This window comes from Battus philenor, unplaced genomic scaffold (assembly GCF_028537555.1).
Source record: "Battus philenor isolate CCGP_79_NKW_IND1 unplaced genomic scaffold, ilBatPhil1.0.hap1 SCAF_1, whole genome shotgun sequence".
Taxonomy (NCBI): Eukaryota; Metazoa; Arthropoda; class Insecta; order Lepidoptera; family Papilionidae; genus Battus; species Battus philenor.
This window is the reverse complement of record NW_027181661.1, coordinates 1632925-1646051: the sequence shown is the minus strand read 5'-3', so window position 1 is coordinate 1646051 and position 13127 is coordinate 1632925.

Sequence of the window (13127 nt, the reverse complement as noted above, 5' to 3'; positions counted from 1 at the left end):
GAAGGAGGTTTATATGAAGCTATGGACGTCCAGCGACTAAAATAATGATAATAATCTAATATATAAAATTCTCGTGTCACGGTGTTCGAACTTGAACTCCTCCGAAACGGCTTGACCGATTTTTACCAAATTTTACATGCGTATTCAGCATGTCTGAGAATCGGCTACTATCTATTTTCCATACCCCTAAGTGATAAGGGTGGTCCACCCCTAAATTTTATTTTTATTTTTTTCGACAATTTTTTTGATTTTTATTTTATTATGATACAGCATACAAAAATACATACAAACCTAAATTTTCACTCCTCTACGATCAACCCTTATCTTACATTTGTTAATTAAAAACTTTAATTTTTTTTGCAAAACAACGTTTGCGGGATCAGCTAGTCATAATATATATTATTTTACTTCAAGGAGTCATCGTTTCAACTCACTGATAGATATCTAAATGGGTTTATACAAAAACTCCCTCGCTTAGAAGGCGGGTTGTCGATTGCAGTGCAATGTTAAGGCTTTACAAATTATAGTTACTTTACAATTACTTGCCGTTCATATTTTACTTAACCTAATAGCTTTCTACATCTAGCCGTTCTTATTAATCTCAGCTTCATAGCTTTACTTAAAGCTAACTTACATCGAACACACATCGAGATTAGGATCGAGTTATAATTCTATTATTGTATCAGCATACACGCTTACTATAAAGCATGGCCATGACTCAAAGATATCTATGGGGCGATTCAACGTGATCGCTACGCTTAATGGGTTGATGGTCGCAGTGTGAAGGTATGTTTAAGGTACGCAGAGGACACATGAATCTTACACTATATATATATATATATATATATAACACAACTTTCCTAAAGAATTTGAGGACACACTCTCTTTCATTCTTTTTCATTGTAATGGAGGCAAGTGTTGTCTCTTCTATCTTTTTGCCTAGCCGGCATTCGGTCTCATATCGGAGCCGTCCAAATGCTTATCTAAACTTTGGACTAGAGAGGCCTCGAAGGCTTTTCCGGAAAAACATTGTTCAAGAACTGGGAAAAGCGTTGGCGAAGTGCTTTTTATCTGACGGTGATTACTTTGAATGTGATGAAATTGATTTAGAAGAATAAATAAAGAATTTGCAAAATATATATATATATATATATACACACACACACACACACACATATATATATACATATATATATATATATAATCAGTGCTTAAAGTGTGTTTTATATGAAATTCGACGATCAGTAAATCCTCTGCCGGATTAATAAATCTATGAAGGTCCAAAAATATACTCACTGATAATTCACATTAGCCGAGGTAACATTCAAGTTAGTCATTACGTTATTCCTACAGTTTAATATGATGGTTATAGTTTCCACGCATGTTGTTTGTATCGGTAATTTTTCACACTCTGACCAAGGCGGTAGCATATGTAGACCGGCGAAGAAGAACCGAACTGAGTCAGCCAAATCGCCTGCTAACTATTCGAAATATAAACGATAAGAAATTAAATTAAAAATGTATTTATATCTTAAAGAGGACCTCATATTCGTCGCACATTACAATGCTTAGGTCTCCCCAAATATCCCAACGATGTGACGAAATAATGAACAAAAATAAAATAAATCTGAAGTAATTATTTAAAGGCGAAATGGAACGTCCTTTGCTCACAGATGTTGTAAAGTAAAATAAATAAAATACGTTTGTCTTTACAATCACGAACGAAATAATCCCAACCAATATCATCACCATCATAACTTCAGCATTCAGACATCCACTACTGAAGTTAGACCTATCTTTAAGTTTTCTTACAAATTTATATGAGTCGTATCCCTATCTCTTGAGGGTGAACTTTGTACGTTGCTAACCCTTTCGTTACTAACGGAGTTAGCCGGCTTCCACCTTGTAATGTCGGTATATGTGTAGATCCTTGTTTTAAGATTTATCACAGCCAAATAAATTACTAGTAATTATCCTTACTTATTTTTTAATTAATATACAAGTAACATCTTTAAATGTGACACGAATGAGAAAATTCGAACAACAGTTTACCGCATACAATGTGCACACTTCACGGAGCACATGCCCGGTTCAGTAGCATTTATAACTTAATTAAAGCTGTGGTACACTTTCATAATCTTATCTTATCTCTACCCATAGCTACTTCAACTATCAGCTGATCTACTACATAAGTTAACTAAACTATAAATTTTGATGAATAAAAACTAGACGAGAGAACTGACTACGATATCACTTATATAAAAGTGATAGTAGCGTGATTGTTCAAGTTCAAAATTACACCTATCCCCCGATTTACACGGTAGATACGTTCCTGAGAAAAACGTGTAAATCGAAAATTTTAAATTTTCAAGTCAAAACCGTGTAAATCGAAAAACTTGCAGAAAATGCATTATTTTGCTATTTAACAGTTGTGATTTTTTTTCAATATTTTTTGGTGTACACAGAAATAAAAATAAAATGCATTGACAAGTTAAAATATTTAATATATTACGGAAACGCTGTTTTTTTTTTATTTAATTACAATAATTAAACAGAAGAACAAAAAATAAAACCATAGGTGGTTAATTATCCTTTATCACTGTCAGAAATTACTCTCATTGTTTTTTTCGTAATCCAAGGTTCGAATTCACTTTCATCACTCGAAGTTATTTATGCCGATTCGATGTTTGAATCAAAAATATTTACATTACAAGAGATGGTAATAAAATCGGTTATTAAAACAAAAAAATAACTTTTTTGGAAAACCATGTAAAAGCGAAAACGTGTAAAACAAGTACCGTGTAAATCGGGGGATAGGTGTATTTATATGATATTTAATTTATAACTAATCTTTCTGTACGATTTTTTATATAAATTTACTTTTACTCGAATGATTTACATAAAAGAATACATTTAAATACATTTCACGAGTATAAAACATAACAAGAATACGTGAAGATGTTGAGGAAAATTTACTTACAATAATATTCCACATGAGAGACTGCAGCAAGCAACCTAAATGAATGCCTCTCAATAACGGATTCAAGTATTGATAACAGTCAATCTTTCTCGTGTACTGTTTTATGAAAATATCCATAAACATGTATGTTATACCCATTGTTATTTCTAGAAATATAAAATCTAGAAATCTCACTGAAAATATTCAAACATATTAAATTTTAAAAAAGTCTATTTTTACGATATGATATAAACACAAACATTAAAATAATAAATAATACCTCGGTCGTGTAAAACCTTTGAAAACACATCAAAGTTAGGACTAGTTGACGAATATGTGTATGCGATATATATAAATTTCTTTATACTATTCCATATGAAATGTTTGTTCAATGCGTAATCCTGTAAAAGAAAAAAATATTTACATACCCTCATATATTAATACGAAATTAACTAAAAACTAAGTACTCGGTAATAAAAGTTATTTAATTGAATGAGTGGTTGTAGCTTAACGAAAGAGAACTGTCTTTCGTAGGTTGTATGCTCGATTCCCGTGATATAAACTTATATTATTCACATTGTGCATTAATTACACAGGGTTGCCTCCGCTCAAAAATAAGTTTCCAGAGGATGGGTCACTGCCCTGAGCAAAATAAAACACTACGATCTTTGAGAAAGTCCTATGCCTTGTAATGGGCTAAAATAATAAGAGAATTACAAGTAAATCTTTATATTGTTTTGTTTCGATGTAGATCTCCTTTGAGTAAGATCAAAGCTAAGAACTGTTAAAAGCGTAAGGCTATGCGGCTAAGTTAAATCTAAGCGACACTATATGTGAAGTTGAGAGGTTAAAATAAACCTAAATGGTTAAAGCTAGGAAGAATGTGAACGGTTCGGTGCGTAAGGCTTTTAAGCTAAGAGATATCTTAACATGTCGTGGTGTAAGATTGTATGGTTTTGAGGAACCTGGATGGCCCGAATAGGTTGTGAAATTAAGAAGAACCTGGACGTTCCTATGTACGGCTGTGAAACTATAAAAGAAGAATCTGAAAAAGCTGGGGCTGAAGGAACTAATCTAAATGTAATATAAAGAGAATAAATAAAAAGCTCTACCAACGAATTTCTAGCAGTACAATCTCTACAAGAACGCGTAGTATAAAATAATTAATTCTAATATATAGTAATGCAGTCCAGGAGGAAATGGCGAAGTAAAAGAGGTGATATATGAATAATAATCGAATAAATAGTGGAACAAGTGAGAAAAATTGAGAAGGACGAAAAGACAGCGGGGAAATAAAAATTAGAAAGTGAATAAATTATTTGAAAAATGAAAAAATAAATATGTTCGAATTTTTAACGAAAAGTCTGCGCAAGCGCAAGACTGGTCTTGTGGCGATCTTTGAGTAAGACTGATACCATGAATTTTTAAAACGTTTTTTCTTAATATATCATTATTACATTCTTCATATATTCATTCTTCATTCTTAATATATCATTAACCATTGGTTTATGGATGGGGCGTACCATATTTTAATTGACAAATATCTTTAAAGCTTTTAAACTGCTTTGTATAAATCAATAGTTATTGGTATCTTTGTAGCGTAAATCGTGATACAAAACTGACTATCGCTCTGTACTCTTTTGACCGTGAAATTTAAAAGCGACGTAACGAACTACGGTTAAACTCATGCATATTAATAAACTGGTACCCGAAAACTCACAAAGGAAACACGAGAGAATTAGTAAAGCAACGTGACTTCAAATCTTAAAGTTTACAATACAAACTACTCTTTTTTAATATGACGCAACATAACATGTTTTTTTTTTATGACCCCCGCTATTGGGGGCCTCTCGTACGTTTATGGTGGGACAGGGACTTTATTTGCAATTAAACTTTTCACGTGATTTTTTATTCTCTCTCTCTTCTTTCATATTTTACTTTCTCTTTCGGTCTATTATCTATCTTTCATGCTACATTTCTACTTTCTTACCCTTTTGCTCTGTTCATCTATCATTCTTTCCTCTTTTCTTTTTATATTTTTTCATTTTACATTTTTATTTTACATTTTTACTTATTTTCTATAATACATTATATGTCACATAACATAACATGTTATAATACGTTTAAATACAACGCTATTGGTTACCATACTGTTTTTATATTTATTCTTTAGAACGTTCATCTCTTTCTAGAAAGCTACGAGGATTTTTAATATTCCTTTTTTTACATCTATTTATATTTTTTTCACCTTTTACTTTACGCAACTATTATGTGTTACAAAACAATACGACATAATAAAATACAGTACAATACGATACAATACAATACAATACAATAAATATTCTCACACTTTTATCGTGAAGTGACGATGTGCTGATATGCAAATCACCGGCGGTCATTTTGTTCAATCCAAATCCAGGAGAATTCCAGGTTAAAGGTAAGCCCTCGTGTAACTTATTTAACTTAAAGTGGACAGATTGTAACAAAGTATACAATCTCTTGATAGTTCAAAAAGTCCGATCGATTGTAAAACATTAATTTTCTTAGCATAGCATCTTAAATTCTGTAGATAATCACTGCAACCAAAATTATGTAATTGAAGACCTGGGTACAATGCTCGATGATCACAGTAGAGACTCCGAATAAGAAAGCCTTAAAATAAACATGGATAAGACTTAAGTGATGTATAATAGCAAAGGGCCGCCCATCATGTACATTGGTGATCAAACGCGTTAAAAAAGATATCATCGCATGATCAGATTCGAAAAATCCCGAGTATAACCGTACAAGTGAAAAAAAATATCATCGCATTAAATTTCAACTGTTTTCATAAATTTCTCAAAGTCCGTTTAATTACAAAGGAACTGGAAAATCGTGTAGAGTGAAACGTTACAAATAAAAGAGAAGACTTAAAGTTACATTTTCCGGGTTTTTTATTAGGATAATTAAATTAGTATGGAATTAGAAACGGAATAGAGAAACAGAGTGATGGTAGTTGAAATTTTAAAACGCATTTTAATCTTGTTTCGTGATTAAAACATCGCGGATACTTATAAACTAAACAAAACTGAGAACGTAAATCTTATTTGTGGTGTATTTTTATAATCAACCAATTCAAACATAAATTGTTTCAGAGATATTATTTTTAAGAAATGTCTCTTTTATTAGAAAAAACAATACTTTAAAGTTAAAGCCTTTTGAAAATGTTAAATAATAGCCAAATTTAAAAAAAATACTGAAATACGTTAATAAAATAAACATTTATTTGTTTCAACCCATGGACGCCCACTGGAAGGCGTAGGCCTTCGCAAAAGATATCTATGGGGGTAACATACCATAAACGTAAACCTTGACAAGTAGGTTGGCGATCGCTGTGTGATATTATGTTACGCAAAGTACACTACTGCTAATCCTTTGAAAACTCATTTAAGAGCAATCCCAAATAATTAATGCACAAAGTGTGAAATATAAATGATTGTATCTCGGGAATAGAAACCGTATTTTATTATCGATTATTTATGAATAAATTATTGTATAGCGGTATCCACATAAAGTGATGGTACTCGAAGTTCTTTTATGTTTGAGTTAGATATTTTCGAAACATTGCCGATGTATCTAAATCAGTGATTCCCAAAGTGGTCTATATTGACCCCTAGGGGTCTATGACAACCTGCAAGTTGTCTACGTCAGCGAAAAAAAAAATTGGGGGTCCATGAAATGAAAATGGGGGTTCACGATAGTGGATCTCAACACATACACTGATAGTACCTATTTACTTACATCATACTATCTTATAATATCAAAACATTTACATTATTTATAAAAGTACCTATGAAGTAAAAAAATTATTATATATGTTTATAAAATTGTGTAAGTTGTAGGATGTTGGTATTCGCTTCGTGGTCGCAATACATTTTGAACTTGTAAAAACCTAATAAATGTATAAATTAACATGTGTTTTTACTTTAAGTTTTTAACACTAAGCTTCACTACAGTTAGAAATTTACAGGAGATCAATATCAGGTAAGTAGGGGGTCTACCCAACACGGAAAAACATGGCAAGGGGTCTACGACACAAAATAGTTTGGGGAACTCTGATTTAAATCAATAAAAATATATCTTCCTCGCATTTCTTAGACGTGGTAATCCTTGTGCTATACGAGTACTTGTTTAAATGCTGTTATATTGTTGAATGTTAAAGAAAAATATTACGCATACCATGGCCAGCATTACGCACCAACATGACTATCCTACATCAAAATTAATACGAAGCCCTCCATCAACAGGTTCTAAAATATGTTTTTTTTATATGGCACCCGATTTTGAGGGCGCCATATAAAAAAAAACAAATAATTTATTCACGGAATTCTATTATTTACTTCCTTATTTTTCTTCCATTTTAATGTCAATTATTCTTTCTTCTTTTATTCCTTACATATTCTTTCATACCTTTTTATTCTTTGATCCGTTCAAACTTCACCTCAATTTCGTTGCACTCCCTCACCGAATTTTACAGGCATTACATTTCCATTTTTGTTTTATTTTTGGTTTCTTATACATTATGCATTTATTTTTTAATTTATGATTTGACTTATTTATACTTTTATATTTTCTTAATTTTCTTAATAGCACTATTTCACAATTCAATACAGAGTTAATAGTCCGTTTCCTAAAATATATTGGTAATATCACCCTCAGATACCTAGATCACTTAAATAAACATCTGAACCTTTAGAAAGTAGACAGAAAAAGATCAGATGGGCGATACTGCCCTGAGGTAAACTTAGTATACAATATTTTTGTTAAAGAGTTTATTATCGATTTTGTCGATATATATGTTAAATATCATCATTACTAACTAATATAACATTACTTACATTCAGCTCTAAGACGTCCAGTTCTGGACATAGAGATATCATTTACAACCGGCGTCTTCCCACTGTACTATGCAGCACCTACCGGTTCTCACTCAAAAACTAGTGAAACCTATTTAAAAATCCATAGCCTTAACAACACAGATATCCCGGCAGCCTATATTTCTGCGCGCTAGCCTATTGCCATTTCAAAATGCCAATTCTCCGAGCCATGTCGCTTAATATTGTTCACTCACAAATCACCGTGCATAGTTCGTTGAGAGAATTATCGAAATCATCACCGGTAACACACATCAGTCGTAGATTTTCGTCTTTAAACAAAAATACGATAATACTTACGTTTCAAAAGAGTATCCAGTGTAAGTAACGTTTAACTTAAACTTAATTTAACGTTCACGAAACGGATAAAGATTTAAAGGAATCTCACAAATATAATTCGAAATTAAATATCATTAAAGCTCTATCCAAAATATTATAAAAACAGATTACAAGTAATGAAACGATTATATAAACATCTCAACCTGTCAGAATGTGACTTTCATTTTGACGTAAACGTGATTATAAAGATAACCTTCTTTGTGTTAATGCGAATAATTTATTTAAATGCTTTATTTTAGCAATTTATATGCGAATAAATAGAAAAAGATGTTTTTGTTCAGCTGTGCTAACCGGATATGATTTTTAAGGAAGCATAATCGACGTTTCAGCCCATAGTCGCCTACTAAAAAGCACAGGCCTCCCCCAAAAGGGATGGCAGGTGGCTTGGCTATCGAAATCCTAAATAAATTACATTAAATTGCATAAATGTTAAGGAAAGTGACATTACATGGTTGAGATATAACGGAACTGCATCGTGTTCGATTTATTAGATATCTAAGGGAGGATATACCATGATCGCCGCCCTAGGCAGGCAGATTGGCGATCGCAGTGTAGTATTATGATATGCATAAAACGCTGCTGGGCATCCTCAGGAAAATTATTTTGTAAACGGCCAATCCTAAATAATTAATGCACAATATGTGAGTTTCATAAGACTTCTAATAGAATCAGGCGTTACCTCGCAGAAGTCCATCTTAACTAAGAAAGGGACTAATATAGCTACTTCCGCTATGTAGCAGTAGTCGTGCAATGTAGCGCACCGCCCGCCAGCCCGCTAATAAATGTGCATACGGTGCTTCCTTAGGAGATGTTAGACTGATACTACTGGCGGGCGGTGCACTTCATTGCACGACTACTGCTGCATAGCGGAAGTAGCTATATATTAGTCCCTTTCTTAGTTTCATAATATGGAATCGAAACTTGATCTGCGATCGCAAATCCTTTACCGCTTGACTACCACTACTCGTTTTTTTATTAGTATAAATTAAAAACGTCTGATTTTGTGGTAATTCTTGAAGTTTCTGAAGTAGAGGACATACAGGGTGGACAGGCCGGCAAGCAATCTTATTGGAAATCTAGGGGGTGAACTTGTGTCTAACCTATGCTTTGTAGGGCATGTATCGGCTGAAAAGAAGAACCTATATCCAGCTGTAGACGCTCTACAGCTGAAATAATTATTGTAATGAAATTTGTCAATGATGAAGGAATGCTACTTTTTGTATAGCAGATGTTAGTAAGGTGATTGTGCCCAGAAAAGATACAAACAGATATCCGAGTGTTGATTTACCTAACGAACATCCCACGGTTATAACGACTATAATATATATATGTCTATATATATATATATATATATATATATATATATGTGTGTGTGTGTGTGTGTATATATATATATAAATGTATATATATATATATATATATATATATATATATATACGTTTTAATTTTATTAAAACGTATATATATATTTTTATTGTTCCACTTACCTTTATTAATTTATCAGTGCTCCTTCAAACGTTTAACTGGTAGAGAAAGCCTTTGTTATTAAGTTCGCGGTTATATATAAAATGTGTTTGAATATATAAATAAAACATTTTAAAAAATAACTAAAGCTAAAAGCAAATTACAAGCTTAAAAGAGATGAGAATAATCAAATCAAAGTAACTTACTTTAGTAGCTTTTAAACTTTAATTCTATTAAATCATGAAAATCTTTCACAATGAGAGCATTAACTAAAACACCCAAGGGAAGTTTTGATTGTTTGAAACAAGGCTTTAGTGCGAAGGTGCGATGTTGATTTGTTTAAGCTTTACCGAATCACTTAATGTCAACGTCGATTTCGCATTGCCACTTTGCTGTTAAGTTAGAATTGTATAGTTTATAGATTTGTATAGTTTCTTTAAGCCTTTATAAGTTAAAAAAAAACAAGAAACTGATTTATGTCATGAATAAAGCAATATAGTTTAAGTAAATGAATAATAAAATATTTTTAATTGTATAAAAATAAAACTAGTAATTTAAATTTCAAAAAATAGTATAATGCAGATAAGATAATTTATTGGTATCAGGCGTTACCTCGCGGAAGTCCATCCTAAGTAAGAAAAGGACCAATATTTAGCCACTTCCGCACATGCAGTGGTAGTCGTGCAATAAAATGTACCGCCCGCCAGCCCGCTGATAAATGCGTATGCGGCAAACAATGCGAATCACACAACCGCCACCGCCAAATTACTCAACACGTGTTTCACCCCTCCACGGGGCATCTTCAGGAGCTATGTTACACCGACTAGTACCAAACACAGAGTCTCTGTATAAAACTGTGATCAAGGATCGAAGATAATGTGTGAATGAATGTGAAGAAAGATAAAGATAGTGAGAAGGAAGTGAAATAAAAGAAAAAAAAATCAAGTTGTAAAATCCCTGCCTCATATATGACAGAGGGTAACAAGTTGTTCCAAAACAAAAAAAAAGTTTTTAAGTCATGTATTTATAGCTCACTTGTAAGTATAAAACTTTAAAGACTTAAGACAAGTAGGAGGTCGGGCCATTTCCACCCTTACATGGTAGATTTCATTCGGAGGCGTACTACCTGTTTCGATTCTGTGTTTTTAATCCGCACAATTCATGTATTCCAGAGAAATATAACCCATGTCTTTTCAAAGTCAGATTTAACAGGTACTTACTGAGTTTGCGTACTTCATCATCTACCACAACGTCGCTTTCCAATAGGCGAGTTGGTGGTCAAAGACGGACTAGTAAGTGATAATAAACACATATTTTCAATAACCCTCTATTAAGTGCTTACATTGTAATTTATTTCATTAATTTTCTTTAACAATTTTTTTTCTCTTTTAACAATATATTTTTTCTTTTACTTTACAAAATCCACGATGTCAGATTATAAACATTAGTTAATTTTAATGTGTTGTGATTCTAATTTCAAAAAGATTTTTTTACTTATTTATATGTATATATATATACGTGTGTGTGTGTGTATATATATATATATAAATACGGGTATATATGTGTGTGTGTGTTCTCCCCTTCAATCGTTTATACCCGTAACCAATCATTCTGTTTTTTTTGTTTATTTATTCAGCAAACGCGTTGGTGTCATAAATACACTTGAAAACCACTCGCCGTAACGAGGACCAATACCGAATTGCCAGTATGCGTATAAACAATTTATTTCGTAAGAATTTTTCATAAAATGTATGGAACTTTTTGAGTCTTTCCGATTATTAATTTGTTTATAATGTATAGCCCTGTAAGGATTTAATTCTCATCAAACAAAATATATTAAATATTTTAAATCAATTACAAACAATATACTGCATTGAAGACATTTTTAAAATAGGACACTACTCTTGATTCTATTTTAATTTTTTAAATCTTAAGTATAAAACCCAAGGTAAAATTTGCTTATCGGTTTCAGGATCAATCAGGACCATAGATGCAAAGTTTGTAAGCTGTGATTTAAAATATATAATTTAAAATACAACTGTCGTTTTAGGTGACATAAAGCTTTCTAAATACTATTTATTTATTTAAGTACAACCGTCGTACATGTTAAAAGTACATTAAAAGTTGCAGTATAAATAACGGTTCTGTTATGTGTTCCTTTATAGGTAACACAACACTTAATTATTACATTTACTATAAACAACATTGTAGAAAGAAACATACACAAAAAGTAGAGAGAAAAGTAATCGCGCGTAAGAGGAGTCTTCTGGCTTATGACATTAGACACCAAAACAGTTCTTAATTTGAAATTGATTCCTCCGGCGAGCAATTTTATCAAGGATGTGTACTTAAAATACTCAATTAAAATCACAAATGTTATTACAGCGAATTATTAGGATATTTTTTTTTAATGGACCCCGCTATTGGGGGCCTCTCGTACCCCTATCTTTGGTGGGACAAGGACTTTACGGGCAATTTATTTTTTCACATAGTTATTTATTATTTCCATTCTCTACTTTCGTTCTTCACATATTCTTTCAATCTATTCTTTCATGCCACATTTCTGCTATCTTTCCCTTTTACTCTGTGACCTTTCATTCCTCCCTCATTACATGTAACATTTTATCTTTATTTCTTTTCGTTTACATTTTATATCACATGTCGAGTTACATTTTATCACATTTTTATTGTCTATTTAAAATTTTTCTTATTATCTTTAATTTTTATTTTTTTGTATCACTTTTTTAATTATTTCCTTTATTAGGATGGTTTACGAAGATGATTATAAGAGCCGGAAAAGATATCAATGGCAATTGTTTAAATATTCTGTTATAAGAGCTGCCCATTCGTTGTATAGAAGAATGTAATGGCATTATTAACGCCTAAATGATGTATATATAATATTAAATTTAACTCGTACCATTGGGCATTGATAGGACTCGGAGTTCTCTCATATTTTGTTTCAAATAATTTTTCAAATTCCATCATATATGTTGTGTAGATCTATTTTAATGTTAGTTTAATAATCGCTCCTGAAAGATAGTGCTAACAGATCAACACTAAGATTAATACAACCATATTTGAACTCGTTCAGATGGAATTTCATCTCGTGGTACTATGTCATTCATGGATACGTATATAAAATAAAATTCTACATAATATCTTAGACCTTTCGTTTCTTAGTTCTATATTTAAAATTAAAAGTACAATATATAATGTATCATATTATAGCATTCAAGAGTTTTTACGTAATTCAAATGTGTGGAACTTGATTTATTGACTCATTTATATGATTAATATTATAATTAACATCAAAATTTTCTAAATTTAATTTAAAAAGAGTAATTGTTGAGTTTCTCTCCGGTTCTTCTCTTCAAATCAGCATAGCCGGTGATAGCATACAGCTTATAATGTTTAAATATACGACTATTACAAAGCACATGTATATTCCT